Source organism: Podarcis vaucheri, assembly GCF_965113315.1.
Source record: "Podarcis vaucheri genome assembly, chromosome: 2".
NCBI classification, from domain to species: Eukaryota; Metazoa; Chordata; class Lepidosauria; order Squamata; family Lacertidae; genus Podarcis; species Podarcis vaucheri.
In genome coordinates, this window is record NC_138760.1 from 62,038,616 (window position 1) to 62,046,506 (window position 7,891).

Consider the following 7,891-nt stretch of genomic DNA (forward strand, 5'->3'; position numbering starts at 1 on the left):
CTTAGAGTTGGAAGGGACCCAAGGGTCATCTAGTCCAACCCCCTGCAATGCAGGAATCTCAGCTAAAGCATCCATGACAGATGGCCATGTCTCTAACAAATCACTTGTTTTAAATAATGTTAAGAGTGCTTGTCTCTGCATCAGTGTGATTCAGTGTAAGTCTGTTGTGATAAAGCTATTGGAAACAGCATACAGTGAATGTCTAGCTACATGGCTACTGTTACACCACAGCCTGATCTTTCCAATATTGCCAATTTCTTTTTCTAGCTGTGGTGTAAACAGCCAACTATCTTCCCATTTTAGAGAACTCTCAAGGCTTCGTCTTTAGTCAGTTTCTATTTTACAGCAAAAAGGATAAGATTAGCAAAGCACAAAATGTTTAGTTTTACATGTCTTTGAAGATGGTTGCAAATATTTATTCCATATGCTCCACTGGGTTATGCAGAATACACACAGTTGTATTTCCACAGCTTCTATAGAGAGGAGGTGCTGCAAAACTTTTGATTATGGAAAAACAAAAATGAATAAATAGTTGGTTGCCTAGTACCCCAGTTGTAAGACCCTGCCTGCAGTCTTGCATACTATGAGTCAGCGCCATCGAACCCAGTGGGACTAAACTTCTTAGTAAACATTGATAGGATTGGACTGCAACCTACTTCTTCAAGTTAAGTAGTACACTTAGTGTGCAATTTAAATAGAAGTGTGAAGAAGAAAAGTGGTGTGTGTGTTTGTAGGACAGGGAAAGATACTTGGGTATTTTAATTTAATGCACCATTATATTTTAATTTGTGAATGTCTTTGCCATTCTCTAGAGTGGGCCAACAAGTCCACAGCACAATTTACCTAGGTGTTGATATGAATAAGTCCCTAGATGGCTTGCAACATGCAAAACAAATGAGGGACTTCGTGCCATTTCTTTCTTAAGTTAAGGACTGTAAAAGATTTGGCCAGGAGGTCTGCATCTTTCACATGGCTCACTGCCCCACTGCAGGACAACCTGGATTCTAGCGTATTGAGCTCTGAAAAAGTATTCACACCGCTGAACTAAGGAATATAGAAAAGAAAGCCTCCCCCCCCCCGCAAAAAAAATCCCCAACTCCCCGAGCTCTGTCACGAGCAGAGTGGAACTGGAAAGGAAGAGGAACCCGAGGTCCTCTGGCCAAGAGGACAGAGCGAACCCGGTCGGATTTGCGGAGCATCTTTCTCGGTCCATCCGACACTCGCAACCGCTGCAACTGAGGCAAGGCAGATATAGAGGAAACTTGAAACCATCAGCCCTCACCGGCAAGAAAAGGGGTGTCTGGAGAAGAAGCGAATTTCGCAAAGGTGAACTGCCCCAGAACGGCCATTCACCGCGCTCTCCGCGCCGGGCTGAATTCTCTCCTAGCCATTCAGCACCACGGAGGTGGACAGTTCCCTCCAGCAAGTGCCGGGGATGGCACCAGCCCCGTCCTCCCCAGCAATCCTTCTCCGCCCTGACGTTACCGCACCGCCTCCACCCCGAATAGCATTCATATTGCACCGGGGAGCAGGAATCGCTGCGCGCCCCGCCGGCTTCTCTGCCGACGAAGTTCACCGGCGTGTAAACTCTCGCTCGCTCTTTAGAGACTCCGCAGAGAACCCAAAAGGGAACATGGGATCCTTTGGGGGAGTCGCCCCCACTTGGATGATCCATGAACCTTGTTGAGAATCGGGGCTGCTGGGGAGGAAAAGAAAGGAAACGACTGCTCGGCTGCCGGCTCGCCCATCCTTCGTCCACCTGGCCGAGGAGATCAAAGGCTTACCTGTAGCGGTCTTCCAAGCGCGGCAGACGGAGCCTCGGGATGCAGAGCGCCGCAGAAGCAGCGCCAGCAGCTACTGGAAGAGGAGACGTCAGAGTTTGGGGGGCTTTCTTGAAACAAGCAAGATCTTCTCCGGGAAAGGTGGATGGGGTGGGGGTGGGATGAAGTCTGCAGGAACGTTTGGAAGGGCGAAGCGGGAGGAGATCGCGAAAGGCTGGCGGCCAGCGGGAGAGGGAAGGGATAGGCAGCAGGGGAAGGGGAGAAAAGCGAGCTGGAGCGGAACAAAAACAGACGAAGGGGGCCGGAGGAGGAGCCGCTTCGGTCGCAATCCAGGCGCGAAGAGGTGCCAATGCTGCTTTGCTGAATTCCTGCCCTATTTCTGCTGTCTGGACCGGCGCTGCATGACGTCACCGGCGCATTTGCATATCCTACCCAATAGCTGACACCTGTGCTGGAGGGGGGGGGACAGAGGCGGCAGTCCCAGACGCGAGAGGAGGGAAGGCAGCGGGAGATGTTGGCTAGCTGGCGAAGGGCAATGGAGGCTGCGGGGCGCCCAGGCGTCCCGCTAGGGGTTTCCTGGGCTCCAACTCTCATCAGCCCCAACCAACCTGCCGGAGGGAGCGGGGCTCAGGTGATGGGCGCCTGGGGTCTCTGAGTTACAGCCTGCCAGTGAAGTGAGAATTGCTTTTTCCCTCTGCGCAAGTTTGGCCCATTATGAGGCGCACCGAAGCTGCCCTGGCTGCCTCTGTGTCATGCTTGACCAAAGACGGCCTCAAGGACGGGCACTGAAAGTTGGGTGGGGTAGCAAGCGGTGCCCAGAGAACCCTCAGTTTCACTTTTCTTCCCAGCTCTCCTTCCCTGAGCAATCTTTTCCTCCCGGACATAGGAGGAAACTCTGTAGAGTCTACACTGGTTGGCAGCGTCCCTCCAGTGTCTCCCATCCCTACCTGGAGGTGCTGGGAGCTGAACCTGGAATCTTCTGAAGCAGCTGTTCTACCACTGAGCTGCATCCCCTCCATCTCAAACCCTGGAGAGCTGCTGCCAGTCAGTGTCAACAATACTGATATAGGTAGAAGAGTACTGACTCACTGTTAGGAAGCGTTCTGAGTTCCAATGCACCTTATCAGTGTGTCTAATCCCAAACACTGGCAGAAGCTTCTCAGAGAGCCTTAGGTCATCCCACCACATCTTTGCCTCCAGTGGTGGCCAGGGATGGAAAGAGTCTCTTCTCCTCAGACTCAGAGAGAAGGAAAGGCAAGTGCATTTGCACAGCCACCAAAATGGGCAAACAAGGGGCAGATGCTTCTTTGCTTGCTTTCTCCCTGGGTGGTGGTGGATTGGGCCCAGCACTGCCACTCAGAGTGAACGAGAGGCCATTGGAGGTGTATGCTCCATCCGTCTTCCCCCTCATCTGCTCAATTACCACTTATCCTTCACTGCTCAACTGCCTACTTCCAACAGAAGGCTTCTGGGACTGGAGCTGCTGAGCCCCATCTTGCTGCCCAGCAAAAGAGAGGGCAGCTGAGCAAGGTGCTGTTCTTTGCTGCCTCACCTCCATCCTCTCTCTGGGTAACGTACCTGTGTGGATTCATCCATCCTTTGGAGCTTCCTCCCTAGCAAGTGTGCACAGGATTAGGAACCTGGGACTCTGTGGTATACCATGTCAGACCATTGGTCCATCTAGTATTGCTTGCACAGGCTGACAGTATCTTCCCAGGGTTTCAAGCAGGGGGTGTTTCCAATCTTACCTGGGAACTTCTGCTTTTAAACATGTGCTCTGCCACTGAGCCATGGCACTTCCCGTATGTCCCGTCCAATTTAAGAAATCTAAACCAACACATGTTGCTTCAACCTAGAGAGCATTGAGCAAAACAAATTCTAATGCTTTACAGCCAATTCCTAGGCTCAGTTCTGTTGCAGCAGCAGAGCCAGTTTGAGGCTATAGAAGACTCTTGGCAGTACCTTTGATGGGCTCCTAGCCTCCCCACTCACCAGCAGGCCTAATTCTCCTTGTTGCACTGTCCAGATGCCTCTCATTTGTTCATTTGTGCTCTCTCTCATGGTAGTGGTGAGGGTGTCTAATCTTTGCAGCTGTGCTGCTGAAAGGGAGAATGCAAGTGAGTGACCAGAGATAGCTGCCTCAGCTGCAAGATACACAGCTCTCTGTGTGTTGGCTAGTGCTCATTGGGACTGGTAGGGCTGAAGGCAGAAAGGCTAACAGTAGGTGGAGCCAGAGCCAATGATAGGCAGAGCTTACTCATTCTAGTTCTGTCCCTATCTTCTTTCCTGCTGCCTTCTACATGGGCAATGTCAATATGGCATATGAAACAGGCTCTCCTGCAATCACTTGTTTGGGTTGAGCACCAAAGGGAGCCTTCAATTCTGTATTAGGCATAAAATGCCAAATGGGACAATTTAAGGAGTAAGACGTGTGGGGAATGGAATCAAGGCTGCTGGAATCATGTCCCATCCAATTTAATAAATCTCAACCAGCCCAGGTTACTTTAAGCTGGAGAGCCTTCAGTGAAACAGATCTTAATCCTTTGCAGCCCAGTCGTTTGCATACTGACTCCGAAGTTGCTCAGGGTGCAATATAAACCTGCTGTTTCTCCATTGTTTCCCTGACAGAACAGGGTGATTGCTTCTCTTCCCCCTTAAGTTACATTTAAGACATGGTCTCAAGCTGCATCATGAATAGGATGCCTTCTAATTGGGGGGGGGACCCTTTGAAGTGTGAACTTGACTAGGAAATAATAAATTATGATTTTCACAGATACTGTATTTCCAAAATCCATCTTTGAACAATACCTGTATTAAAGCAACCAAGACAGTGTGCAGTGTGCAGTGTGCAGTCTCCAGAAGGCTAGATGGTAAATAGAGCAACGGGGAGTGGAATGATGGGGAGCTGGTTTGTGATGAAGGTCATGGAGTTTGCATCCGGCCACCATCTTAAGATGTAATGTGTGAGGAGGCAGCAGGCATTCAGATGCGGCTCTGCCAGGTGCTATGCAGGTTACCAGAGCATGTGCATCATGCTAATGTTCTTGTTTACAGTGCAAACGTCTACCAAGAGGTAAGATCCATTGAGCTCAATGACACTTATTCCCAGGTAAGTGTATATATAGGACTGCAATCATTCATAAGACTTACACCCATGGCTTGAACTTCTGCAAAACTGGAAAAAAGGATTCACAATTGTTGTCCTTCCTGACATTTCTCTTCTGTTGTTGTCAGCGTCCTCTGGAGGAAAGATCAGGGAGACACCTTAAAATAATCTAGGCTGGTGTTTAAGCCAGGCTACTTAGAGTGCAATAAAACTAGCATCTGGAACTTCATTGTCTGCTAACTTTCTTTTTGCTCTGTACTTAGGTATTTTTCTTATATTGAATTTGTCCTATGTTTGCTAAATTGATTGTTGATAATGAATGGGTGTTTGTTGTAAGCCCCTTTGGCCATAGCTTACTGTGGAAAGGTGGCATATATAAATAAACAAGAGCAAATCAAATACATCCACTTACCTGGGAATATCTCCCCTGATTCCGAGAGAAATTCCCCTTGAACTCTATGGGACTTCCATCCGAATAATAATGTATAGGCTAACACTGTCAGTGTGCTAGTGATTGCACCCATGGTCTAATGTTGTTCCATTAATTTATATCTACAGCTGACAATTGCAACTTATGGACAATGAATTGCAGCTACTAGCTACATGCTCCATTTTGTTAAGGTCCATTGGCATTTGTTTTTATTTATTTAGAAGACTAGAAAAACAAATATGAAAAAGAACAAAGTTAGAAATATTGTGATTTTAATATTTCTTAAAAATATATATTTTTATTAAAGATTTCTTAGTTTACAAAAATGTGTGCATTGTCTCTTTTTTCAATTTGTTTTCTACAACTCAGTTTCATTTGTTGTGAGACATTAGTGTTGCATGCAGTGTTAGGTTAGGAAGAAAAGAGGGGGAGGGGTGAATAGTGAGTGAGGTGGGGGTCAGACCCTGCTAACGTGTTTGAAAAGTGGGATCTAAATCTCAAGAATAACAAAAAATTCTGGTAAATTATACTGATAGCCATTGTCTTGAAATAATTTATATATCTATCATTCCAACACAGTGTACATAAAGCCACATTTTTCACAAGTTGATTTCCATACTTTCAGTAAAGAAATATTCAGAAGCAAATCCTATTAATATCAATGGAACTGAGTCACTAGCAAGTGTGTTCAGGATTGCATTTTTAATTAGGAAATATGACTCTTTTAGAAGTCCAACTGAATTTGAAGAATTAATATTTGTTGCTAATCAAGATGGGATATATATTTGCACCCACACACACTTTGCAAAAGGTTTCCAAAAGAAGCAGGGGCACGATAGAAAACAGAAGGTTGGAGACTTCCCCTTCCTCTCATCTCCCCCCACACCCACATAAACTGTTCTGGGCCAGATTCTAAGGGTGAAGCAGGGCTCCGTGACAGGATAAGATGGGAAACTTCTTTTGTACTAGTGGAAGTCTGATGCTCTAGTGCAACATCTGTTTTGTATATGAACTTTATCTAAAGATTTGTAGAACAGGCTGTAGGGAGTTCCAAAAATGTTCATCTTTTTTCTTTATTCTCTCCCCACCCCCAGTTAGGCTCTGCATGACCAGAAATTCATTATGGAATGCTCATTGTCATCTACTCACTTGATAATGAGATAATGAGTTGGATCCAGTCTTGGTCATGCTTAAAGCAGAACTATCGGAATCAGTTAGCCATCATGACTAATTTAATTCCCAACATTTTTGATGGGTCTGTTATAAGCATAGGTCTGGGTACAAACAGGACTGCTTGCAATCATTATTATTTAATTATTATTTAATTAGCTGTACTGTTTAGGCTAAGATGCATCTAAACTTTAAATAAAATGTGTTAGAATGTCAGTGCCAATATACAGTCTTGTACCATGTTTTTGTAAGGCTCTAGGACAATTTTAGGACATGGATGGCGCTGTGGGTTAAACCACAGAGCCTAGGACTTGGCGGTTCAAATCCTCGCAACAGGATGAGCTCCCGTTGCTTGGTCCCTGTTCCTGCCAACCTAGCAGTTCGAAAGCACATCAAAGTGCAAGTAGATAAATAGGTACTGCTCCGGCAGGAAGGTAAACAGCATTTCCATGCGCTGCTCTGGTTCACCAGAAGCGGCTTAGTCATGCTGGCCACACGACCCAGAAGCTGTACGCCGGCTCCCTCGGCCAATAAAGTGAGATGAGTGCCGCAACCCCAGAGTCGGCCACGACTGGACCTAATGGTCAGGGGTCCCTTTACCTTTAGGACAATTTTGGAAGCAAATATTGATGTGCATCAAAGAAATGATGCAAAAGCTTTTGCATTTGCTATTCAAATTTTAACTTTTGGAACTCTGGTTTTGGCTAAATAACTTTGGAGTTTGCTTAATTGGATTTGGTAACTCCCAACTAAAACAGGAGCATGCACTTTCTTTTCATTCCTCTGATTGATTTGACATTGTTAACCAACCTCAAGTTACATGAACCAGTGATAGAATCACGCCAGCGCAAAGCTAAACAAGAGCAATCTCAACGAATCACTTTAGTGATAAGAACGCGATGGACCATTTAAAAAATTCATGCCATGCAGATTCCTGAAATATCATTAAACCTTTACTTCCACTCTAATTATACTTGGACTGCAAACTTCAGAGTGTTTGCCCCCAAATAGTTGCAATGCACTCAATCACATTTCTCCAGCATGATTGGACGAGGGAGGGGGCTGTTTTTGTAAAGCCATTCTCTCCTTTCATGACCTTTATCGTTATTATGTGTGTAGTTCTGCCAAGATCTACTGCAGGAGCTGCAATGTAAAGAACACCATACTTCTGCTATAAATCACCAGAGTAAATCATTGCTCTACTCTCTGAGCTGGTTTATTGGATAGGGCCCAATTCACCATCATTCTGCCCACCACCCGTAAAGCCATTTACCACAATATAACTCTGTTAAAGTGAGGGCTTGCTTGCACCAGTGGAAAAAAAGCAAACCCAGAAGTACAGCATGATTATGACAGAAGCGAATCAGGTTAGATGAGTCAGCAAAGGCTTCATTTTAGTTGTTG

The 7,891-nt window shown here is 46.0% G+C and overlaps 1 protein-coding gene across 3 annotated transcripts in view; it reads right to left on the reverse strand.

Annotated features, from left to right (window-relative positions):
* FSTL4 (follistatin like 4) overlaps nucleotides 1-2,240 on the reverse strand; it is a 371,489-nt gene extending 369,249 nt beyond the window's left edge. For all 3 annotated transcript variants that reach the window (XM_082211563.1, XM_082211562.1, XM_082211561.1), the window contains exon 1: nucleotides 1,785-2,240. The gene's annotated coding sequence lies outside the window, so the exon portion shown is untranslated. The remainder of the gene's footprint in view (nucleotides 1-1,784) is intronic.
* Nucleotides 2,241-7,891: the final 5,651 nt, after the last annotated feature.